This window comes from Tamandua tetradactyla, chromosome 24 (genome assembly GCF_023851605.1).
Source record: "Tamandua tetradactyla isolate mTamTet1 chromosome 24, mTamTet1.pri, whole genome shotgun sequence".
Lineage (NCBI taxonomy): Eukaryota > Metazoa > Chordata > Mammalia > Pilosa > Myrmecophagidae > Tamandua > Tamandua tetradactyla.
The window spans coordinates 28,299,118-28,326,329 of NC_135350.1; the positions used below are offsets into that span (position 1 = coordinate 28,299,118).

Sequence of the window (27,212 nt, forward strand, 5' to 3'; positions counted from 1 at the left end):
ATAAAATTGAGGGCTTATCTTTCATTTTATTTTAATAAACTTGGATTCTACCGTTAAGTTTCATAATGAATAAAGATTTCTTTTAAGCCATGGGCCTCCTGATAGGAAGAAGGAGGCTTAAATAAACCATCACGGTTATAGAAGTTATGTTCACAATAGACCTTCATTGTTCTTTTGAGATTTAGGATGAAATAGATGACCTATTCCCACCCCCATAAACAATTGTAAGAATAGTGGCTTGTAATAATAATTTTGAGGGTCAATACTGAGTGCAAATAAATGTGCCTTTTAGGGTTAGTTAATGACAGATTTATTTGAATAGGATTTTGTCTTTTCTACTTACTTAAAATGCCATAATCTAAATAATTTTTTAGCATTATGTCAATGGTGGGTCCATAACATAACATCAAAGGGAGGAGAAAAAAATTAAGAATGAAAGAGTTGTCATTATGCGTGTTGGCTGCTGATTATCCCCCAAAAGACCACTGCAAATGTCTGCTGAAGAAGAAAAGCCAATTTTATTAGACTTACTGCATAAAGGAGAATCAGCTTGACACAGTCTTAGTACTGTTTCAGAACCAGAAAGTCAAAGGAGGAGATTTATAACATTTTAAGTCCTGGGCTGAAAGATTTTAAGGCAAGTCTTGCAACATAGGAAACTGGTTGGGATTGGGCAAAATTTATGACATGTTTACTTTGGATTGGTGGGCACAGTGAGGTATTAATCAATAAACTTTTAATCTTGAGAAGTTAGGTTTCTAGCTGTTCATAATCTTATTTTCCAGGAGCAAGTATTTCTTGAAGCAAGTAGCTTATTGTTTTTGCCTGGTCCCAGAATTGTTAAGCACAATTTTGATTCCAGAATTGCTTAAGGATGAATCATGTATTATGATTGATAATGATCTTTTAATTGGCAAATATAAAGGAATCTATAAAATAATCATCTGCTTCACTTGGTATATATTTTAAAGTAGCAGGTGTTTTCTAAAACCTTAAAGGACAGTTTTAAAATGTGCACATATAAATATTGTGGCCACATTTGTAAAATATGAGCACTTACATGATTTTCAGTATTCATTTTGTTATTGCATAGGAATAAAATATTGGAGAACTAGGTACTTGTGTTGTCATCCACCAAGTTACCAACATTTGTACCTTAGGGAAATTATTTCTGTCTATCCACCTTTATCTGTCTATCTGTCTACCTATATCTATCTGTCTGTCTGTCTGTCTGTCTATCTACCTATCTTACTATCTGTCCATCTGTCCGTCCGTCCGTCCATCCATCCATCCATCCATCCATCCATCCATCCATCCATCCATCCATCCATCCATCCATCCATGTATCGTTGGATATAAATCAGAATATTTTAGCTCCAAAATCCATGACTTTAAGGAATCCAAAGTCCAACCAAAGTAAATTACTGAAAATAACCTGCTGATCATATTAAATTTTTAGCTGAACACTCTCTTTTCTCTTTTGTAAGCTGATTTTAATCATATCCACAAGTAATAAATGCCAGTAAATCTGATTTTATCCTTTTTACTTTATGATGCATTCTTTATAGAGGATATACCAATGAATCTTTCTAGCATTAAAGATGTTCTAAATTTTTCTTTGATTAAGACTTCATAAGTTTAATGTGATATTATATTTATACTTCCCCATAGACATTTATTATGAAAAATTATGTTCCATGTTAAGAGAAAATGGTTATGGGCTCAATAACGATGTTTATTAAGGTATTGCCTGAAACTTCAAACTAATACATAACTGCATTGCAAGCTAAGTTTTCTGTTGTAAACTGAGGCTGTCATTTGTTTTATATTCCCAGGGCAATTTGTTTCCTTTAGAAATTGAAAACATATTTGGAACATATATTTTTTTCATATTTTTCTTTCTTTAAAGGCAAAATGAATTATAAGCTGATTATCTTATAAATTACTAAGCCCTATATTATAACTTACACTTATTTTTAAATTTTATGTGTTTGTCTCTTTTGCATGGCTTTAATGAGTTTAAGATGGTGAATCTTTTCAGGACACATTTGTCTTAAACATTTTACATTCTTTTATGAAACAATGATTCTAGTAATTTATAATATTGACTTAAGTCTATAATATTGGGTTCTACTTGAAAAGTACTTAAACGTGTATAACCTCTCATTAGATAACTCTACTTTTTTCATGTCTCATATCTTCACTGGGTCCCAAACTCTCCAATGACGGTGGTCCTTTATATTAATAATTACAGTTAGCTAAATATATCTTAAGTAACACATTGATATTTGTGATATCTGTTTGCTATTTTCATTCTCTTGTAAACCACTCCCTTGAATTTCCCAGATGAAATTAGTTTTCTTCTTTTTCTCTGCAGAGTTTCCATGGGTACATATCTTTACTTTGCCCATTATATTTCAATTATCAGCTAAGCTGTTTGTCTCCTCTGATCCTTCTAATTATTATTATTTATTGATTCACTATCACTGACCTTTGAAGTTCTAATGAAAGCTAGGGGCTCTTTCCTTGAGGGAAAAAAACTGCGTACAATTTTAGGAGGTTTATTAACCTATGAAAGCTCAGTTGTTCATTCTAGTCAAGAATTCCAGTATTAAATGCTGGCCTCCAAGAAGGCAGGTAGTGACTTATTATATAAGTTTTTATTGAATACGTTTTAAAAAAATGATAATCCCAGAATTTTCTTCATTTAATTACTAATCTATACTTAGAAACAAAGATTTACCCTTTGACTTAGTTCTCAATGAGAACAATATGTATTTTTTTTAAAAAACAATACTATATACAGTTTCATCTACATTCTCTTGTTAAGTAACTCTTCTGATCCAAAACATGCATTTGATATAAGACTTCCCATTAATTTGCTGGAACTTAAAATTGCTAATTATTAAGAAAAAATTTTTAAAAAACTAAATGGAGGGAGTGCGATGAATTTAATTTTATAAAATCCTTCATTTAAGTATCATAGTTTTAAATGCTTCTTTCTTTAAAAACATCAATTATACTGAAATTAATTGAAATCCAATCATATAAATTTATTTAAAAAAAATTTTAATTATGGCAGATCATATAGTCAGTGGAAAAGATCTCAATGAGGACTAATTTTGAAGTTAAATTTTTTGTTTTTTTAATAGGATGGTATGAATGAGATAATGTATTAACATAAATAAATTAATTATAAACAGAGAACTAGATTTACATTGTATGTCTAATTTTTTTCTCATTTCTGTACCTAACTTCTAAAGTTGAGATTCTTAGAATTTACTACTATGAATTATCAGTCTTTAAATAAATTTATTTATATTTGAATACAAAATTTATTTGGCTGCCATGTTATAAGCCTAAAATTAGTACTTGTACGTGTATGTGTCTAATAATACTGATAAATTCTGTTGGATCATTTGTTCTCTATTACTTTTTAATTCTTTTGACCAAAAATGTGCATTTGTAGTCTTGAGTTCAGATTTCACATTACAATTTTGGATTGATAAATTTCCCATGTGGTACAATAAAACAAGCTTTAGTGCAGTTAGTTTTATTTAAACTTCCATTTAGGATTATAGAAATTACTGAATATATTATCCTATGAAAAGATAATTTTACTGAGGTTAAATGAAAGATTGTAAAATGAATTTATTTTTTAAATAATTGTTACAAGATTTCCCACTTTTCTAAAACATCTCAATTTTAGAAAATTTTAAGTAAATATTTAGTAGTGATATTTTAATCAGAAATTACTGAATGGAATAATTTCAGTAATGTAATATAATTCTATTTCCACCAAAAAGAGCAAGAATGCCTCTAGGTATGAATTTAGGTATTTGATTTTAGACTTTCTTCCCATTGGTACATTAAAAAATGTACCAATTTAGGGCTGTAAACGTCTCACTGAATTCTACCTTTGCTGCAGTCTGTATGTTTTGATATGTTGTGTTCTTGTTTTCATTCATCTCAAGGCATTTACTGATTTCCCTTGCAATTTCTTCTTTAACCCACTGATTGTTTATGAGCATGTTATTTAACTTCCTTATATTTGTGCATTTTCCAGGTATTGATTTTTAGCTTCATTCAATTATGGTCAGAGAAAATATTTTGTATAATTTCAATCTTTTAAAATTTATTGAGACTTGTTTTGTGACCCAACATATGTTCTGTCCTGAGTATGATTCATGTGCACTTGAGAAAAATGTATATTCTCCTTTTTGGAGGTATGATGTTCTATATATGTCTATTAGGTCCAGTCCATTTATCATATTATTGAAGTTCTTTGTTTTCTTTTGATTTTCCATTTGGATGTTCTATTTATTGATGAGAGTGATGTATTGAAATCTCAAATTGATTGTAGAAGTATCTGTTTCTCCCTTAGTTTTGCCAGTGCTTGACTCATGTATTTTGGGTTACCCTGGTTAGGTGCATAAATATTTATGACTGTTATTTCTTCTTGGTGGATTACCTCTTTATTTATATACAGTATCTGTATTAGTTTGCTAAAGCTGCCAGAACGTAATATACCAGAAATGGAATGGTTTTTACAAAGGGAATTTATTACGTTACAAGTTTACAGTTCTAAGGCTAAAAAAAATGTCCAAATTAAGGCATCCAAAAAAAGATACCCTGACTCAAGAAAGACTGATGTCTGTCATATGGGAAGGCATATGACTGGTGCCTGCCTGTCTTTGTTTCCGGTTCTCTAGCTTCCAGCTTCTGATGCCAGTGGTTTCCTCTCTAATCATCTGTGGGCCTTCACTTTACTCCTCTGGGACACAACTCTGGGTTCTGGCTTCCTTAACATCTCATGGGACTAATCTATAGAGGACAGTGGTGCACTGAAGTCTCTTACTATTGTTGAAACATCTGTTGCTCCCTGTGGTTTTGCCAATGTCTGTCTCATGTACTTTGGAACTTCTTGATTGGGAGCATAGACATTTGCTGGGCCCTGCCCATGTCTAAGTATTTGCTCTCTCTTTTGGCACTCCAAGCATCTCCAAACATCTGTGTCTCTTTCAGTTCTGAAGCAACTGTTCTCCAAGTGTCTGCATCTGAGGATCATGCTTTTTTATCTATTCCCCAAACTGGTTGAGGAGTTTCATCCATAAACTTTCAGTGTTATTATTGTAAAGGCAGTACTTACTTTAGCCATTTTGTCCTTTGGTTTTTATATGCCATATATATTTTTCTTTCTCTTTACTTTTATTGCAACCTCCTTTAGTTTTCTGATGTATCTGACTGATCCCTTTCTCATATTTGTTTCCACATATTTTAAAATTACTTTCTTTGAGGTTCTCCTCTGGTTTATATTACAAAACATCTATGACCTACTAATTTAAAAAGAGAACAAATTAGCTTCAAGAGTATATATATTCTCTGCTCCCATTTTCCTCTGTTTCCCCTCTTTATGTTGTTTTTGTCTGATTTTAACCCTTTATATTTTGCATGTGTTTTATCAGGAAATATACTTTTTCTTGCTCGATTGTATTCAGATTCTTAAATGAATTAAACAGTAGAGTTGTATATTGAGGATATGATATAATGGGGTTTTGCATTTACCCCTTTGTTTACCCTTACTGATGATCTTTATTCCTTCACATTATACTCTAAGCCATTCTCTTCTGTCTTTTCCCTTCAACCTGCCAATCTCCCTTTAGTAATTGTTGTAGTGTGGGTCTTTTGTTGATGAACTCTCTCAGTTTCTATTATCTGTGAATGTTTTAAACTCTTTGTCATTTCTGAAAGACAGTTTTGCTGGATAACAAATTTTTGACAGGCAGTTTTTCTTTTTCAGTATCTTAAATACATCATACCACTGCCTTCTTGCCTCCATGGTTTCTGATGAGAAACCAGCACCTAAACTTATTGAGAATCCCTTGTACGTGATGAATCACTTTTCCATTGCTGTTTTCAGAATTCTCTTTACCTTTGGCTTTTGACATTCTGAATTATATTTTGCTAAGGGTAGGTTAATTAGGATTTATTGTGTTAGGAGTACGCTGTGCTTCTTGAACATGTATATTTATGTCTTTCATAAGAGTTGGGAAATATTCAGCCATTGTGTTTCCAAACATTCTTCCTGCCCATTTTCCCTTCTCTTCGTGGGACACCCATGCAATATACGTTTGTGTGGTTCGTGCTGGCACTCACATCCTTGAGTCTTCCATATTTTTTTCTATGCTTTTCTCTATTAGTTCTTCTGACTGTTTGGGTTTGATTTTCTGGTCTTTTAGTTCACTGATTCTTTCTTCTGCCTGTTCAAATTTGCTGTTTTTTTACCTCTAGTGTGTATTTAATCTCTACTGTTGTGCCTTTCATCCCAGTTTCTGTTATGTTTCTTTGTATACTTTCAAATTCTTCTTTATCCTCACATATTGTCTTATTATGCTTTAGCTCTTTATCTATGTTTCTTTCATCTCCTTGAATGGATTTAGTTGCTTATTTTGAATTTCTTTGATTAGTTATTCCTGTTATGTGTCTCTTTATTCCCCATCTTCTTGTTTCTTAGTGTGGCTTATCATTTTTTCTGATGTCTAGGCATCTGATTATCTTGATGAAGTAACTCTTAATGTCAGTTTCTCCTTCTTTTCCATAGTTTCATTTTTTATTGGCTTTGTGTAAAGACTCTTCTTTAATGCTTGGTCCAACTGATTCTAGACCCTTAGAATAGCCGGTTTTTAACTGTTCAGATTTTCTCAGTTCTTCATTTGATTCTTACCCTGGATATATAGTACATTTTTTAAGATTGCACTTTTTTTGTAATTTTTTCATCTCCAGGAGAAAGTTTCCTTTCCTTTGTTCCTTCTCCAGGAATCTTGATCTGTTGCATTTGTTTTTGTGCAGAATTTTCTCCCCAGCTCCTATGATTTGTTTTAATTCCCTCTCTCACTCATTGCTCCATCTTCCTTACACTTTTCAGTTGGGGCTTGTGCTGTCTTTCAGCCGTATAGTTCTTCCCTCTTCTATTTTTTTCCTTCCTCTGTAAGGTGTTTGTCCCTCTGGTTTCTTCCCCATTAGGTTACCTCTCTGTGTGGTACCACATGGGGGTCAATCCAGAAAGGTGGGTCACTCCAGGAAAGTCTATTTTGTGTTTAGGTAGTCCAACTAAATGAAACTGAATTGATTGGGGGTACACAGTTCTTGCCAGCATTTTTATTGGGGTCTTCTCCCCTCACCCACCCACGGGAAGCCCTTTTATATGCAGTCCTCTGTAGCAGCTTGTGTTCTGCCTGGGTCTATGCAGACCTAGGTCCCTGTGCTTGGAAAAGTGGACAAAGGAGGTGGTGGATTCTTTTGCCCATTGAGTCAAATGACCAATTCCTGAGACACCAGAGGTTCAAGGAGAGAAAATGTTTACTGCTGTGTGTGAAGCAGGAAATCAAATGGCTTCTCAGACCAAAAATCTATCTCCCTGTCTAGGGGGTTCAAGGTTTTTATATATTCAAACAAGGGAAAATGGAATTGTTAGCTTTACACCACTAAGTATAAGCAAGGGTGAGACCAAGCTAGAATACTATTACAATAGTAGGTAAAAACATGGGTGAGGCTAGTTGAGATTCAATAATTTCAGATATTAGTTTCTGGCTATTCTATATAATATAGAAAGAAAAAATCTATATAATGAGCCAGTAATCATAATCATTTGTTCATTCTTAACTCCTCCATCACACCAGGAGTTCTAACTCCTCTGTGAATCAATTTGCTTTCTCTGTCTGTGGTGGGAGGGACCCAGGCTATGCTGCTTTTGTCCACTCCTAAAGTGGGTGGGATTGAGTGAGGGGGAGGGGAATGGAAATGGACTGGTGCTCTAGGACAAAATTTTCCTGATATTTTTCTATTCAGCATTTGTGGAGTCCTTCTCCAATTTCTACTGTCCTCCAGAGTTCCTCCATCCTTGTAAAATGTCCTACCTTTATTGAGAACTTCCACAGGATCCCAACATCTCAACAATTTATTTGCCAGCATTTCTACATTTATACTATTCTGCCCACCCTCCTGACACATTTTGAACTCCTTGGATTCCTACTTAAATTGAACATCTCAAATATGTGCTAGAATCCATTTATTTTTGCCTGTTCAATTGTTCCAGCAATTTCCGTTCTTTGCATCTTGGTGTTTCCTGTCTACTGAATCACTTACACAAACATACAATTATGTTACATTTCTCCCTACCTGGAAGCATTTCTCTTGACTTCATTCCTCCCTTCAACTAAATCCCCATTTCTCTACTTTCTTCTTTTCAAAGCTACCCAAAATACTTGTCTTCATTTACTTTTTCCATTGTCTTCTTTTTCCATTGTCTCTTAATCTAACACCTATTAGGCTTTCTCTCCAACTACTTTACAGAAATTCTTGCTAAATCCTTTGGTGAAATTTCATTCTCATCTTACTTGACCTATTAGCAGCATTGAATATAATTCACTCTTCCTTCTTGAAAACATTTCCCTTTCTCACCATGCGTCCAAACTCCCACTCTCTTGTTTCCCTCCTACTTCACTGACTACTTGCTATCATTCTACTTTGTTTGTCTTCACCCTCCAGTCATATAAATGTAGGGTGTTCAGGTTTTGGCATCTTCTCTATCATTACTTTGGAGATATCATGCTGTCTTCATGGTCTTAAATACTATTGATTTCCAAATCTAAATACTAACAATTCCCAAATATACATTTCAAGTCCAGAAAACTTTCTGAACTCCAAATCCACCTATGTAACTTCCTAGTTGTTTTCTCTCTGTTCTAGTTTGCTAGCTGCTCTATATACAATATACCAGAAATGGAACAGCTTTTTAAAAGGGTAATTTAATGAGTTTCAAGTTAACAACTTTTAGGCCATGGAAATGTCCCAATAAAAGCAAGTCTGTAGAAATGTCCAATCTAAGGCATCCAGTGAAAGATACCTTGAGTCAAGAAGGCCGATGAAGTTCAGGGTTTCTCTCTCAAGTGGAAAGGCACATGGCGGACATGGTCAGGGTTTCTCTCTCAGCTGGAAGGGCACATAGCAAACATGGCATTATCTGCTAGCTTCCTCTCCAACTCCCCAGGAGGTGTTTTCCTTCTTCATCTCCAAAAGTCGCTGGCTGATGGACTCTCTGCTTCATGGTTCTGTGGCTTTCTCATGGCTCTGTCATACTTCTCTGTGCTCTCTGAATCTCCTAATCTCCCGCTTTCTCCAAAATGTTTCCTCTTTTATAGGATTCCAGTAAAGTAATCAAGACCCACCCAAATGGATGGAGTCACATCTCCATCTAATCCAGTTTAATAACCACTCTTCATTAAATCACATCCCCAGGGAGATAATCTAATTACAGTTTTAAACATGCAGTACTGAATAAGGATTAGAAGAAATGGCTGCCTTTACAAAATATGATTAGGATTAAAACATGGTTTTTCTGAGGTACATAAACCTTTTCAAACTGGCACACTCCCCTTAGCTACCTTCCCCCTACCTGCTCCACCCACAGTCTTCTCCATCTTTGGGACCACCATCTTAACAAATTTGCAGGTCAGAATACTTGGAGTGCTCCTTAATCCTCCTATTTCCCTCACACACACATCCCATTTATAGGGATATCCTGTTTGGTCTACCTGTAAAATGGATCAATAATTTGATCACTGCTGTGGTCCAAGCTAACATCATCTCTAGCTTTGATTATTACAAGAGTGCCTATCTTTGATACATTTCTAAAATCTTACCATTTCTCATCACATCCATTATTAAAACTCTCTTTAAAACCACATCATCTCTTTCTTGGATTATTCAAGAGCCCTCTATTGTTCTCGCTGCTTGTCTACCTTCTTATAATCTATTTCTCAACACAGCATTCAGAGTGAATTGATTAAAATGTAAATGAGATCCTATCACTTCCACTGCTCAAAAAATCAAAACACAAGAGATACCCTGTGTTTTCCATTTTTCCCAGAGTAAATGTAATATCTTTACAACAGCCTACCAGGGTTCATAGACCTGGTAAAAAATCAGAAACATAACTGATTTTTGCCTATTAATTTTATAACCTGCTATTTTGCTGAATTTGTTTATTAGCTGAACTAACAACAGATATCTCAGGATTTTCCAAGTATCGTATCATGTCTTCTACAAATAATGACAGTTTTACTTCTTCCTTTCCAATTTGAATGCCTTTTATTTCTTTTTTCCTGCCTGTTTGCTCTCACTAGAACTTCTGTTGAATAATACTGGTGACAAAGAGCATACTTGTCTTATTCCCAATCTTACAGGGAAAGATTTGCACCTTTCTCCATTGACTATGATGCTGGCTATGGGTTTTTCATTTGTGCCTTTTATCATGTTGAGAATATTACCTTTCATTCTTATCTTTTGAAGTGTTTTTATAAGAAAAAGATGTTGAATTTCACTGAGGCTTTTTCAGCATCAATCAAGATGATAATATGATTTTTACCTTTTGATTTGTTAATGTACTGTATTACATTAACGGATTTTCTTGTGTTGAGCCATTCTTGCATTCCTGGTATAAACCCCACTTGGTTGTGGTGTATGATTTTTTTAATGTGCTGTTGGATTTGATTTGCTAATATTTTGTTGGAAATTTTTGCATCTATGTTCATTAGGGAGATTGGTCTGTAATTTTCCTTTTGGGTAGCATTTTTACCCGATTTTGGTATCAAAGCGATGTTAGCTTCATAAAATGAGTTAGGTAGTGTTTCTTTTTCCTCAGTTTTTTTGAAAAGTTTGAGCAGGATTGGTGTTAGTTCTTTTTGGAATGTTGATAAAATTCCCTCTTTGAAGCCATCTGGCCCTGGGCTTTTCTCTGTAGGAAGTTTTTTTTTTTTTTTTTTTCACATGGGCAGGCACTGGAAACTGAACCCAGGTCTCTGGCATGGCAGGCGAGAATTCTGCCACTGAGGCACCATTGCACAGCCCTGTAGGAAGATTTTTTGATGACTGTTTGAATATCTTTACTTGTGACTGGTTTGTCAAGATCTTTTGTTTCTTCTTGAGTCAGTGTAGCTTGTTTATTTCCAGGAATTTGTCAATTTCATCTAAGTTGTTTAGTTTGTTGGCATATAGTTGCTCTTAGTATCCTCTTATGATTTTTTAAAAAATTTCTTCAGGGTCTGTGGTAATGACCTCCTTCTCATTTCTGAATTTGTTTATTTGCATCCTTTCCTCTTTTTTTCTTTCTCAGTCTTGCTAGCGGCTCATTGATTTTATTGATTTCCTCAAAGAACCAACTTTTGGTTTTATTGATTCTCTCTATTGTTCTTTTGTTCTCCCATTCATTTAACTTTGCTTTAATCTTTGTTATTTCTCTTCTTCTATTTGCTTTTGGGTTAGTTTGCTATTCTTTCTCAAGTTCCTCCAAAAAGCAGTTAAGTCCTCAGTTTTCTGCTCTGCCTTCTTTCTTCATATAGGCATTTAGGGCAATAAATTTCCCTCTCAATGCAGCCTTTGCCTCATCTGATGAGTTATGATATGTTGTATTCTAGATAGCTACTGATTTCTCTAGCAATTTCTTCTTTGACCCACTCATTGTTTAAGAGTGTGTTATTTAGTCTCCATATATTTGTGGATGTTCTTGTTCTTTGGTTGTTATTTATTTCCAGCTTCATTCCACTGTGATCAGAGAAAGTTCTTCGAATAATTTCACCATTTTTAAATTCATAAAGATATGTTTTGTGTGCCACAGCATATGATCTATCCTGAAGAATGTTCCATGAGCACTAGAGAAGAATGTATACCCAAGTGTTTTGGGGTGTATCGATCTATATATGTCTTTTAGGTCTAATTCATTTTTCAGATTGTTTAAGCTCTCTATTTCCTTGTTGATCCTCTGCCTGGATGTTCTATCTATAGAGGAGAGTGGTGTACTGAAGTCTCTTACTATTGTTGAAACATCTGTTGCTCCCTTTGGTTTTGCCAATGTCTGTCTCATGTACTTTGGAACTTCTTGATTGGGAGTGCCGCTGATAGCTTCAGTCGGGCAGCGGGACCGGTACACTGGGTGGGTTTGGGGCGAGCTCGCAGGGAATTAACCTGGGTAAACTGGAGCCGGTGCTTTCCCCAGCCGGCGGTCGCGAGAAAAGTCTTCACTGAGGCCAGATGCAGGTTAAAGCTTTATTGATACACACCGGGATGGGCCACCCGGGAACCCGAGGAGTGAGACGTCTGGGGTCCGAAGACCCCGGGGCTCAGACGACCCAGAGCGGGGTAAGCGTGGGGCTTAAGTACTCTCAGGGAGGGGTGGAGTCTTGGGCGCACACGTCAGGGGGAGACAGCCACTCACACAAGCCAGGCGGCAGTTGCTAAGCTTTAGGCAGGTGTGGAGCTAGAATTAGGAATAGAGAAGCGAGGAGAAAAACAGGAAAGGCTGTGGGTTTGTGGCGAGCTACGGAAGTGGGCGGTCTACGACAAGAGGGGGAAGGGGGGAACAGAGAGGGGGGTTACAGGTACGGAGGGCAGAGAGTGAATGTAGAGAGGGAGAGAAGGATTAAAAAATTTTAAGTTTGGCTAGGCTCCAGTCCCTGAGAAATACGCCACAGGGAGCATAGACATTTATAATTGCTATTTCTTTGTAGCGAATTGTTCCTTTTACTTATATAGTGTCCTTCTTTTTCTCTTATGATATATTTACATTTAAAGTCTGTTTTTTTGTTATATTATATAGCTATTCTTGCTTTCTTTTGGTTACAGCTTGTGTGGAGTGTCTTTTTCCATCCTTTCACTTTCAATCTATTTGTATCTTTGTGTCTAAAATGAGTCTCTTGTAAGCATTATATAGTTGGATTATATTTCTTAATCCATTCTGCCAATCTGCATCTTTTAATTGGTAGATTTAGTCCATTAACATTCAAAGTGATTACTGTAAAAGCATTTCTTGAAGCCACCATCTTATCCTTTGGATTTTATTTGTCAGGCCTATATGTTCTTTTCTTTCTTTCTCTTTTTATCCTTTAAGTTACCCTTATTGCTACTCTTCAATTCTGTTCCCTCATCTAGACCTCCCTCTCCTGTCTTTTTTTTTTCAGCTGGCAGACCTTCCAATAGTATTTCTTGTAGAGCTGGTCTCTTGTTAACATATTCTCTCAATCTGCGTTTGTCTGTGAAAATATTAATTTCTCCCTCAGTTTTGAAGGACAATTTGGCTGAGTAAAGAATTTTTAGCTAGAAGTCTTTGTCTTTCAGGATCTTAACTGTATCATACCACTGACTTCTTGCCTCCATAGTGTCAGTTGCATAGTTTGAATTCAGTCTTATGTGGTTTCCCTTGTATGTAGTAGATTATTTTTCTCTTGCTGCTTTCAGGATTTTCTACTTCTCTTCAACATTTGACAGACAGATTAATATGTGACTTGGGGTAAGCCTATTTGGATTTATTCTATTTGAGGAATTCATTGGGCTTCTTTGATTTGCATATTTATGTCTTTTATAAAGGTTGGGAAGTTTTCCCCACTTATCTTCCTTGCCCTTTTCTCTTCTTTTTCTCCTTCTGGAACATCAGTCATTCTTATATTTGCATGCTTTGTTTCATCCATTATTTCCCTGAGATCCAATTCAAATTTTTCCATCTTTTTTTGTTGTTTGCACTTTTATTTGTTCAAAATCAGTTGTCCTGTCCTCTAGTTTGCTTATTCTTTCTTCTTCCTCTTCAAATCTGCTGTTGTCTGTCTCTAGTATGTTTTTGATTTGATCTACAGGGTCTTTAATCTCAGTGATATCTGCCATTTTTCTATTTATCCTTTCATATTCTTCTTTGTGCTCTTCTAGTGTCTTCTTGATCTCCTTTATGTCATTAGCCATTCCACTGATTTTATTTAGTATAGTTATATGAACATCTTTGACTAGTTGTTCCAAAATCTGCATCTCCAGTGTTTTAATTTGGTCATTAGACTGGGCTATAATCATCTGCATCTTCAAATGGTTAATGATATTCTGTTGTCCTCATGGCATGTAAATATTTTGATAGGGTTACTTTGGATGTTGATTTCCTTCAGTAGTTTAAAGCTGTGTATTTGCAGCAAAGGTATGGAACAGGATGCAGGGTGTGAGGAGGGGTACAACAGTGCAGTGATGGGTTGAGGTGCAGGTATATACATGGGTCTGAGACTCTATGCTAGTGCCTGTTAGCATGGGGTACAGGTCTTGAAGTTGTGGATGTGCTGTGAAGGGGCTCTGGGGTGAGTTGCAGTTCAAGCAATCTTGGAGCACAGGAGCAGGGTGTGGCAAGGGAGACACAGAGTTAGGGCATGGCAGGACATAGATGGAAGTCTGATCAGATGTGCTAGAGCTTATATGTGGGCAGGATGCAGTGGACACATGGAGCATGTGGGTCATGAGTGTCACAGTGTGGGGTATGAGGCAGAGAAGTCAAGACACAGGGAGGTTGGGGCATGGCTGTCTCTTTGCACAGGGGGAGGGTTCCAGGGGGCCAAGTTGTGGATGTGCGAGTGTATAGAGGTGGAGCACAGTTCCCAGAAATTGTGGAACCTGTGTCAGGGGTGGCTGATGATGGGTGGGTGGGGCTCTGGCACTGGTACACATGTGCAGAGGTGGGGTGGGGTAGGTGTGCCCACCTGTGCAGGGTAGAGGCTTTGTGGCACTGATATGCCTGAGAGCACCTGCCAGGTGTGGGAGGAGGGCACTTGTGCTGTGGGGTGGGGCAAAGGGGTACATCTGTTGGGGGCCAGGGTGTGGGGTGCAGTAGTCAAGAGGTTCATGCGTGGATACATGGGTGCCTGGAGCTGTGGAGGTGCATGGGTTTGGGGGCCAGGGCTCTGGTGCAAGCAAGTCTGGTGTGGGGGTGGGGGGTTGCTTGGTGTGCATGTGTGCAGAGCTCAGGGTAGTAAGGTGGGATTGTGCCTATGTGGGCTGGGGGCTGGTGTGGCCCAGATGCACACTTCACCTTCTATGCTCAGAGCTGAGGCAGCATGGCATAAGTGGGCGCGTGTATGTGCATGTATCTGGGAGGCTAGATGCTGATATGCATATGCTCAGAGCTTCGGGGCTGCCATGCGGGATTAAGCAACTGTATAGGCTGGGTGTGGGTGTGTCCTGGATATGAAGGTGAGTGCCTGTAGCTCAGATGTGCAGGTGACAGAGAGGGGGAGGTGAGGTTCCAGGGGCTGGACTGGTTACACGGGTCTCGGGAGGAGCCGGGTGAGATGAGTGTGTGGAAAAAGTGGGTAGGGCTAGGACAGGCTTGCACGCATGTGCGAGGTGGGGATACCAGAGGAGGGGGCTCAGGGCGGGGGTGCTTGGAACACAGTTGGGGGGCAGTTGACAGTGTTCAGGTATATGGGGTGTGGAAGGAGTCATAGGTAGTGGGGTGGAGGCAGCTCGTGTGAGGGAAGCAGGTTCAAGGAATGCGGCTTGGCTTACTTCCTTGTCCCTGTCTTCCTGTTCGAGCACTCCTGACAGCTCCATCTGGAAATGGCTGTTTGCACTAGTTTGCCTGTCTCCAGTTGTCTGCCTCTTAATTCTTCTGCTTTTTTTTAAACCAGGGCTTCCCTATGTGTTGTAGAAAACCCGCCCAGGTCACGTACACCCTGGAATTGCTCTCCCAATTTTTTTTCTGTCCTTTCTCTAGCTATTCTTTGGAGCAGAGTGAACTCCACATATCCTATTCTACCATCTTCCTGAAAGGGTTATAATGTTGCTTCTGATCTTTAATACCATCAACACATTTTTTTCCTGCTCTTTTTTTTTTATATTTTAATTTTATTTTATTTACTAATAAAATGTAAGGAGCATGGTTCTTAGTATATCTCAACAAAGTATAAGGAGGTTGGAAGGGAGATTCAGAAGAATGCCATTTGTCTTCAAATCAGAGGCTCAACTTAAGTGATGGGAGATAACATATCTCCATATTTCCCTTTATGTCTTTGAATTTGTACCCTGTTACTTAACAAAGCATCTATTAGCTATAAATTGTTAGTCTCAGATGAGGCCCAGAGAGCTTGAGGTTAGTGTATTTTTGCTCAGATTTGACAAATGAGAATTTTATTATTATCTGCGTGATTTCAAGTTTGGAGAATGGTACTTTATAAGTATTATAGGAGATAGTTAAGAAAGCTGCTCTAGGACCTACTAACCAGATTAATTTTCAATCTAGAAAATTGCTTATACATTATCTTGACAGTAAGTAAAATAGGATAGGATGGAGTAAGATCAAAGGTATTGAGAACAAGTTCTCCAGGGCTCTAGGATGTTTATGTTGGCTCCAAAGAGGCAGTTGAAGGAGATAAGGAAGTACCAAGAATAAAAGGTCTAGTCCTCCTATATCTGTTTCAAACAGAGTGACTCCATTTTCAGTGGTTAATTTAGTTGATATTAGAGAAAGAGTTCCTCTTCTTAAAGTGAAGAAAGACTTAAACCCGCAGTTGTAGGGATAAGTTAGGTTCATTGGAATAAGATAAAACTGAGTAAAATCTGTTTTCAGTCATTTTATACCTTAGGCACAAGGCTAAAATGCTACTACAGATACAAATCATTTATTACAATGCCAAGTGTAAAGTTAGATAATAAATTATAGTTACTGTTATTGTCAATTTTATTTCACAGCTTTATTCTTCTATTTCTAGTTTGTAAATATTAACCTAATTTGAGTCTAGCTCTGAGAATCCAAAGTTGAAAAGTCTGTTCTGATATGTAGTAACCTGGTAAAGAGAAAGAATCATAAATATTTAATTATAATAAAATAACTACTAAATTGGGGATAAGTACTAGGTACAAAGATGTATGGGATAAAGAATTTCTTTGTCAACTAAAGGAGGTCAGGAAAGCTTCTGAAAGCATTTTACATCAAATATGAAAGGTTAAAGGCACTTTTCTATTTGGACAAGCCAAGGGAACATGTTTTAGGAAAGAGAACAATACATCCAAAGTTAAAGAGACACTAGAGAATAGATCATCCTCAGCAAGCTTTCATTTGTTAATTCAGTATTGCTAAAATATAAAAATGTATGTGATGATGTTAGATACGTAGACACTGATTAAATCACAAAGAATATTAAATTACTTTCAGAGTTTTTATTTTCTCCTCCCAACAATAGGTAGATACTGAAGATTTCTGAGTAGTACTATAATGATAAATATTAATGAAACATCAAGCAAAACCTCATCTAGTTTTTAACATAGTGGTCAGAGTGTATTGAACACAAAAGTCCAGTGTTTTATTTTTAAGTATTTTAAAATATATTACTCTTTGCCCCTAAATTGGTACACCTTGATAAATTGCTAAGAATGATAAGGAGTGATTTAAATTACAAGTTTTTATTGGCATTTGATAGGTTCATTTAAAAATGCTCATTTTATCTTTGTAGAAAATATTTAAAGTCTCTCTTTTTTTTAATTTAAAAAATATGTTAAAACATGGCAAACCTTTTTTAAAAACCCAGTTTTATACCTTAGTTTTAACATTTGTGGGACACTGTTTAATATCCTTTTGGAAATGTGATTTAAACTTTTGCTTTTAGAAGCTCATTTTGCACTTTAGTTGTAAAGGTCATGGCACGTTGCTTAAAACCCTAAAGTGAATGCTTAAAAGCTACCTGTTATTTGCCATTCCAAAAAAAGTCTAGACTAAGCTTTTGCATTGATTCTTTCCCTTCATTTCTGCTTACAGAGTTCTTGATACTGGCCTAGTTCTGTTATTTGCCTTGATCTTTCCTTTTTCTTCTTATCATCTTTCTTTCTTAGCCCTAGAGGAATTTGGAACAAAAAAATATTAATGGGACCCTTTAAACTAAAAGTCACATGTAAAAGTCACATGTGTTAAACCAATGCAACCTCTGTTCAGTCAGGTTACTCAAATAAATGGATACCTACACTCTATTCCTTCAGTGTGGGGTCTCTGATCAACAGTTATGTTGTGGAAGAAGATGCTAAATGATTGTTTTTGTCAATATTCGTTGATAACTTTTGACCTTGGAGCAGATATCCATGTCAATTTGTCCAGTTATTACATATCAGGAATGGCTCTTCATTTTTACACAGATAGGACTACCTGTTAGCCTTCATGGTCTTAGATTAGTCCTAACTTGACCACATAAATTTACAGTTTTGCCCTGATGATTAGAATTGTCTACTTTCTGGCTACCTCCTTATAACAATGTTCTTCCATTCTTGTAAAATAGTTCATATTGATTCCTGTGTAACATCAATTTCTTGATAAATGCCTTCCATATGGTAGCTCAACCGTAGTTATCATGAGATATATGTCATTCTGAGTAGCTGTTGTTAGTAAAATGTAAAAAATCAATTACTCTAATTTACTGAGAGAAAAAGGCAATGATAGTATTCACCTTGTAGAACTACAGTATTACTTTTGTATTCCTAATTATAGGAATCTATATTTAAAAGGGCAGGTGTAGATAAAATGCTATTGCTTTAGTAACTGCTTTATTGATTTAAATACCCTTGAAATGTAAATTAGTTTTAAACCTCCCAAACTCTGAAATATTAGTGAGGATTTTAGGAAATTATTTCCAAGTATAAGACAAAAGAAAAATGGAAAATTTGTCTTGAATATTATTTTATGCAAAATAAAATTATTGAGAGAGAAGATACACAGGTATAAGAACTTTTCCTCCTTGTAAAATCTTAATGTAGCAAAGTTGGATATGAATTCTCTTTTATTTATTTTCATGGAAATTGAAAATTTCCCAAGTAAGACTTTGTCTTGAGAGATTTGTGTCTTCAGTATAATTAGTTAAATTCTAAACACAGTTTTAAATGTTATTTTGTTTAATATAATGAATGCTGGTGCTCCAGACAATTCTACAAGAGTTATAATTATGCTATCATTTAATCTCTATTATTGTTCCTTGCCTCATTATTAAATTTTCATTAATACTTTTTTGCTCCAAAAAGGGGGAAAGACTTCCTGAACTATTCTAACAAATGCACTCTTTAGTGATATTCATATGAACTACCAAACTACTTCCCTATTTGAAGTTAATAATTTTTATTTAAAATTAAACACATATCACAGCCACCCTTAATTGTTGGGATGATTTTCCTTTGCAGTAATGAACATTTACACTTTAGAGGAAAGAAGAGACAGAGAAGAGAGAGAGAGAAGTAAATCTCCTAAATGCCTTTCATATATAATTGACAGTTTCAAATAGCATCTTTTTCTCTTTGTGATACATACAATACTTTGTAGTTGGTCATATATTTATCATTTTCTTGATGATAAGAGTGAAGATAAAACTATAGCTTTCTTATGAATACAAAGAGTTCCATGTCCTTTATTTTAAATCAGATTTGCTTTCAATCTTGCATTTCTCTTTGTTGGCCAAAAGTTTGACTAGAAGTAAAGCCAACAACGGACAACACGTTCAGTTGTGCATAACAGCTGTTTACTCAGCACTTTTTGTGAATAAAGTTTAATGCTCAATGCCAAATGAATAATCAGTAAAGCTTTAAAATTGCCTTTATTTCTGTGGTAGAAATAGATGAGCTGTTGGGATTGATTATTTATTTTATTTTTCATCAATCCTTAAAAAGCTCTTGTGTATCTATTTCTGGTCTCTGTGTAGAGTGAAGGAAATATCTTAGATTAGGAATACCTGGTATATAGTAAATAGTTAATGATTGTTGAAGGAATAAACGCAGTTCCAGTTTGTCATGAAATATTAAATCTTTATTGCTTTCCCTATCTAACAAGAGTCTTCCTACCTTTTTTCCTGTTTATTTGATAATTTCAATTGGCTTCTCTAATATCAGAGATGTGGCCTGCACTTCTGAAATGATTTGATAACTATTGGACATTAATCGAACCTTGTATTGTCTTACTAAATGCCTTTGAATCATTGATTCAACTCTCAAATGTTTTAATGTATTAGATATCAAGGTTTTTTCTACTTATGTGTTTGTTCAGCTCAGTGTGCACTCATGCTAGTTGAAATTACACAGAATATATATTTTAAAGTAATTTTCACATAATGTTGTTTCAACACCTAGGCTGATATTTTAAATGAAGGTGATAATTGCAAAACTCTGGCTACAGGTTTGATTTTAAAATGTCATGCTTTTTATAAAATGCTGCTTTGCTTATACAGTCAGTCCCAAATTCACGCCTATTTCTATGGGGGAGATGGATATGTACTATTATTTTCCATAAAAATAGAGCCTTTAAAATTAAGCCCTAACTTAGACTGCCAATTTATGAATATCCGGAGGAATAGTGACGTCAGTTACTACTTAATTCACTAAAACAAAATATACTTGCCTTCTGGGCAGCTAAAACGGCTATAAAATGAAGCTTCATTAATCCACACCATAGCATATAATTTCTCCCATAAATGGTGGCTATTTTTACACTGGCTGGATCACTTCCTGAAGTATTTTTAAAATTTCCTTTTCTTGTTTCTGTATAGGACATAAAATGAACGCGTTCACATCATAGGTCAGAGCCACTGCTCAATTCAACACTGTGCATTACCCAAAACTTCTATTTTCTGTTTAAGAATAGTCATCTGTTTAGACCTTTTCACTTCCTTTTTATTTCCATCAGCGCTAATGGGGTTTCTCTTTGGGTCTGTATTTCTCCAGGAAATACTTTTAATAGTTATTGTGTTACTGCATATGTGGAGGAATATAAAATTTTAACCTGTTTGAACCGAAATGCGCATGCCAACAGTTTAACAAATATCTGCCTGAGCAAAATCACACTTCATAGATTTTTATGAATTCTCAAAGTAGTTGAAACTTTAAATGCTAAGCTCATAAGAGCCAAATTTCTATTTTGCTTATGATTGTAGTCACTACCTATCTATTGGCTACTTGTGAGGTGATCTTGCAGCGGGGAATGCATAAGGGAAATCTATGAAGTTTATTATTGGCGCTAGCAAAGCACAGGGGTGTACTTTGTCTGACAAGACACAGGGACACTCTATCTCTTCAACCCATTCCCCACTTCCCTGCCTCCCCAGAGGATTTGAGCAGGGAAGCTCTCTAAGCCAATTCCTTAACTTTAGAATGGGGTATGTATCTATTTGATAGGTATTGGGAGGTCATGATAGACAGTGTGCATGCTGCCTGGCACATAGTAATACTCATTATATTATTTATAATATTATCATCACCAGTGGATCCATTTTTTAAAACCAAACGTTCCTATATATATGATCTTACCTATTAGTAACTATTTGAATTGTTTTGTATTTGCATATACATCTTTTCAAAATGTTTTGTTTCTGTATCGACTTTATTTTTCTTAAGTGGAGCTTTATTTTCTCTTCTAAAACTATATTAGCAGAGAAATCTTTAGTGTATAGTAATGAATTTGCTTTATGTGCTGATAACTGACAAGACTTCATCGTGCTTACAATTAGAAAATTGAAAAAGAAACTAATTCACTGTCACTAGAATTTCTAAATTATATATTAAAATATAAACATGCACTTTGGATCTTTTTGATGATGTATATAATTTCTGTAATACCTAGCATTTCCATTTACTATCTATCTCTCCCAGCATAGTCACACTTACAAATCATAAAATCCACAAAATATTTAAAGAAATAATTATTTAGCTGTCCTCCAAAAGGGCAATGTCTAAAGGTGTACTTACTGATTTTTCATGATTCTTTAAGAAAATAATGTATGTGCATTTCTAATGAAAACTAAAACAAGCTTCCAATCTTTTAGAAATTACTGTACTAATAAATAGGCTCAGCCAGATATAAGTGGAAACCCAATTTGAATACAGAATTTAAAAGAGGTGTACAACTGAGGGCGTATATGGAGACCTAGTGATATCACCAGGAACATGGGCTTTCACCTGCTCACCACTTGGCAACTCGAGCATACAGCCTTCACTCACCTGGTTCAAAAGGGCTATTCCAGACATCATATCCAAGTTTTTTTTTAAGGAAATATCTCCAAATGTTCCACAAAATAAATTACTTTTGTAAACTTTTTGTAATTGGGCAACAATTCTGCTTACTTACTCATTGCCAGCATATATATATATACATATATTTATATATATATATACATTGCCATATCCTGCTGTAAGGGGCCTATCCAGAATAAGCCAAAACCATTAGGTTAAGGGCCCAGTTCTTCCAGATTGCCAAGTCTGCCAAGACTTCTGACTGCCACTACAAGTGGTTAGGTCCAACTACGAAATTAGGGGAAAGGGTCCTTACAAGATACCCTTATTTCTGATATCAGATACAAGTTTAGGCATTTTCAAAAGCTACCCTTAGAAGATTTGCTAATTCACTAGAAAGACCTAAAGAAATCACTGAAAGCTATTTAACTCATCAGTATGGTTTATTAGGGGGGGCTTAATGCAAATTAGAGCCCACCAAAGGAAAAGCACATAGGGCAAAGTCTGGGAAGGTCCTAAATGAGAAGATTCCATTGTTCTCAGGACTCATTACCCTCCCCGTATTTATGAATGACACTGTGCATGAGGTATTGCCAACCTGGGTAGGTCACTGGGCTTTATTACACAGGTCTGATTGTTTGCCAACAGGATTGTAAGTCAGTTTCTAACTCTCTCCACCCACCTTCTTAGAAGGTGGGCTGATATCACTGTCTGAAGGGCCAACCAGGAATCACCTCATTAGCCTAAACCATCAGATGTATCCCTAAGGGGCCTACTGCAAAATACCAAAGCTGCTCAAATCCAAGGGTTAATAGGTTACCTTCCAGGAGCTGAGATCAAAGGTCAGACCTCTCTTTGAACAAGATGGAATTCTTTCCTACACAGGGGCCCAGCTAAAGATTGAAATATTAGAAAGTAATTGCAGTCTCTGTCACAATATCATTTGAAGAATACAGGAATGCACTCCAAAATATTAAAGACAGCTATTAAATCTAGTTTTGAAGGCTATAGAAAATTGGTCAGGCTATTACAACCTAGTAATCATGATTTTTTCATGATTAAATTGTTGTAATAGCTATAATTGGTTCTGCATCATCTGCTAAGAAATGGCAGAGTTATTAAAACACAGTAAATGCCATACCATACTGTTCAGCTGTTCAATACACCAAACCATTTTAGAGTTCCTTTAAAGATTTTACTGAGTAGGTGACAATCTCAGTTTTGCAAAAAGCATTTTATGGTTTATGAGCAGCTAGTGCCCGATCATCCATTAGGAGTGTTGCTTTAGGACAATATTTGTATCGACTGAAATGCTTCAATAATTGAATTGCAATGAAAAAAAATTTACCTTCCACATTTAATTCCGAAAAAAATTAAGTCTGGTAAACTACCTTTCTAAATTTATTAAGGTTTTAAATTTAAACAGCTATCTAATTCAGGAAGTTGTTATATGAATCATTATCTCTTTACTGAAAGTAGCAGCCTGCTCTTGCTTTCTGATGAAACTACTAAGCTATCTGAGAAGTCATCAGAGAATTTAAATATACAGGTTTTTGTCTATTCTGGTTATAAAGGAAATATAACATTTGCCAAAGAATTCAAGAACTTTGTGGCAGTAAAGCTAATGTTTTGACTTTGATTGATTTATCAAATCATAGAATTTTCAAGTTTGTATATACGTTTGAGAGTACATCTCACCTCTGTCCCTCCAACCCTCTCTTTCTCTCTTAACTTTGCCATCTGTATGATAATTAGTATATATTTCTATCCCATGAAGGATTCAGATGCAGGAAAAATAAATCTACTTGTTTTTATCAAAAGAAAAAAATTAATACAATGAATAAGATGCTTAAAATGTTGTTGTTAAGATTAGTGAAGTGATCTCCATGCTGAATTTACAGAAATGACTTATAGAACACCATGATACAGGTCCAGCAGAGGAGCTATGGCTACTGTCACAGGTTTCCACACCCCAAAAATTAGCGATTGGAAACTGAAATACAACTATAATAGATAAGCTTCTATAATTAGCTCCATAAATAACAATGTCCACAGAGTTACTGGATGGGCTCTGGAATATTGCAGCAGTAAAATTTCGTGTCTCAACCATGTTTGCCAACAGAGCTAAGCCATAAAATAATGGGCTTCACTTCAGTTTTTCCTACCATCCCACGTGTGTGCATTTAATTGTGTGTGCATATAAATTGTATGTGCAATTTATATCAAGAACTCCAACTGTAAGGAAGTTTGATAAATTTTGTCTTTGTTTGCAGCCTCCATAGTACAAAGAAGGCACTCTAGAAAGAATATGGAGAAGGAAAGTGGATTTATATAAAAAAGACACATCACACACACATATGCACATATAGACCAATCAGAGCAAAAAATATACTGCAGCGGGTTCAGCTGGAGAGCCTTCTCATATTCTTGTCCCACTCAGAGATACCACTTCACAAGCAGTACAAGGTGGCATACCCACATGTAGAATATGTTGCTCCAGAGACCAAAAAGGTCCACTAAGACATGTTCCTCTTTGTTAATGATAGGAAATAGAGATATTTAACTTTTCTTTTTACTTTGTACCAGGCCATTGGAATGCCAGAACTTTCATAAAGATGGCAGGCCTTGAATTTTTGTGAAACTGTTACTGGGTGTGTTAGTTAGATTCAATTGTCAACTTGGCCAGGTGAGCATACCTAATTTTGTTGCTGTGGACATAAGCCAATGATACATGAACCTCATCTGTTGCCAATTATATCTGCAGTCAGTTAGGAGGCGTGTCTGCTGCAATGAGTGACATTTGACTTAATTGGCTGGTGCTTAAATGAGAGAACGCAATGTAGCACAGCCTAAGCAGCTCAGCATTCCTCATCTCAGCACTAGCAGCTCAGCCCAGGCCTTTGGAGATGCAGAAAGAAGTCACCCCGGGGAAAGTTGTTGGAACCCAGGGGCCTGGAGAGAAGACCAGCAGAGACCATCTTGTGCCTTCCACATAAGAAAGAACCTCAGTGGAAAGTTAGATGCCTTTCCTCTGAAGAAGTAACAAAATAAATCCCCTTTTATTAAAAGCCAATCTGTCTCTGGTGTGTTGCATTCCGGCAGCTAGCAAACTAGAACAGATTTGGTACCAGGAGTGGGGTGCTGCTGTGGTTTGCAAAAGCCAGATATATTTGAATGGTGTTTTGGATGGCTAAGGGGGAGACTTTGGAGGAATTGTGAAGAGAATGATGGAGAAGACCTGGAGTGCATGAAGGGACTGTTGGTGTAAATGGAACCACTGCCAATCTTGACAAAGGAGGACACAAAAGGGAGAGACTGGAGTTTGCAGAGTGAGAACCATGGACGCTCGGGTCTGAAGCCAAGAAACCTCGGCCAGGAGAGTGAACCCACCTGTATACATGGAGAGGGTTAGTTTAACCTGAAGGGTGAGGATGAGCCTCTCATCTGTTGCAGTGGAAGAGTTATGTAGCCTCAGGCCTTGGAGAAGGTAGAGCACGCTCCTTGGGGGACTGGGAGAGCCTGGCTGCCACCATGTCGAGGGGTTGAGCATGTGCCCCAGAATTGGCAGACAGCCCAGGGGTGGCCCTGATGCCTGGAGAGAGTGGAGCCCAGAGGTTGATTTGGAAAGAGGTGGGCCACTGCATAGGCCCTCAGAAAGGGTGGGACTGCCACTTTCTAAGCCGAAGGATGAATGACTTTCAGACTTTGAAATTCCATGGTGCTTGCCCTGCAGGTTTTACATCTGTGTTTCTTCCAATTTCTCCCTATGGAAATGAAAATCTGTATCCTGTGAGTATCCTCCTTTGCATCTTGGCATTAGACAACTTTTTTTGAGATTCACAGGTCCACAGCAAGAACAGAATTTTTTGCATCTGTTTAAGGTGATGCTTGAAGTTGCCAAGTTGACAAGGGGTTGACATGTGTTAGATTCAGTTGTCAACTTGGCCAGGTGAGCATACCTAATCTTATTGCTGCAGACATAAGCCAATGATACATGAACCTCATCTGTTGCCAATTATATCTGCAGTCAGTTAGGAGGCGTGTCTGCTGCAATGAGTGACATTTGACTTAATTGGCTGGTGCTTAAATGAGAGAACGCAATGTAGCACAGCCTAAGCAGCTCAGCATTCCTCATCTCAGCACTAGCAGCTCAGCCCAGGCCTTTGGAGATGCAGAAAGAAGTCACCCCGGGGAAAGTTGTTGGAACCCAGGGGCCTGGAGAGAAGACCAGCAGAGACCATCTTGTGCCTTCCACATAAGAAAGAACCTCAGTGGAAAGTTAGATGCCTTTCCTCTGAAGAAGTAACAAAATAAATCCCCTTTTATTAAAAGCCAATCTGTCTCTGGTGTGTTGCATTCCGGCAGCTAGCAAACTAGAAGAACACTGGGCTTGCAAGTGTAATTAATTCATAAATTCATGGAATTTTAGATCTTGTAGAAACCTGGGAGGATATACACTTCAATGCGGTCAATATATATTTGAAACAGCTGAGGTCAAGAGAGTTTGAGTGACTTTACCTTAGGTTGTGATGATTAGTAAGTGGCGATGCAAAGTTTTCTTCCCTCTAATCTGAAGCATTCTAGTATGCCCTGTTTCCCCTAAATGTGTTATCATTATTGACATATTGATGATTTTATTTTATGTAGCATTTTAATTTCAGGATTTAGGAATAAATTCTTGAAAATATATGTTTCAAATATGAGGATGAATGAATACTTGCTTTCTTCCATCTTTTCTGAACTGACATTAATGTTATCAGTAGTAATGCTGTGCTTTCTGGTTTATGGCAAACTGTGTTAAAGGGACTGGGAATTTGGAGGGATTTTACCTTAAGGTACAGTTTCACCTCCTCATATGGAAAATATATGAGAAGGCCATATAATAAAATACTTTTTTTTTTTGGCTTCCATTGCAAATTCCCTAATCTGCACTTTGTTTTCCATTTTATGACCAAAAGGCACAGATTTATAATTAACAAATGCACTGAAACAACAACAGGTTATAAAATTGAAAGATTTCCCTCTTCAAGCATACTTAATAACTTCTGTGTTCCTTGAAAACCGAAGTTCATAACAAACTAAATTGTAGCATTGCTCTAAGATGATTTGTTGAAGAGCTCTGCCAGCATCCTGTAGATCCCCATTCCAGAATTCTGGACATGTATGAGGGATTGACTGTAGAGGATTTTGCATATTTTTCATTATGCTGTTTTATTAAAAAAGTGTGAAAAAGTTAGTGCTTCAGAAAATCATGTGTGAAATAAACATACCTAGGTAAAATTTCTTTAGAATTTTGGTCTGTGTTGATCAGTTTGCTGCAATTTTATATGAGGTTTCAAAAATAACCAACTAGATTCCTACTATTTCATGTTCTGAAAATTATGAAT

General features: G+C 36.4%; 1 protein-coding gene across 8 annotated transcripts in view; it reads left to right on the forward strand.

The window, feature by feature from the left end:
• The window catches only part of STPG2 (sperm tail PG-rich repeat containing 2), an 846,203-nt gene that overhangs the window by 499,541 nt on the left and 319,450 nt on the right, over positions 1 to 27,212 (forward strand). The gene's annotated exons all lie outside the window — the stretch shown is intronic.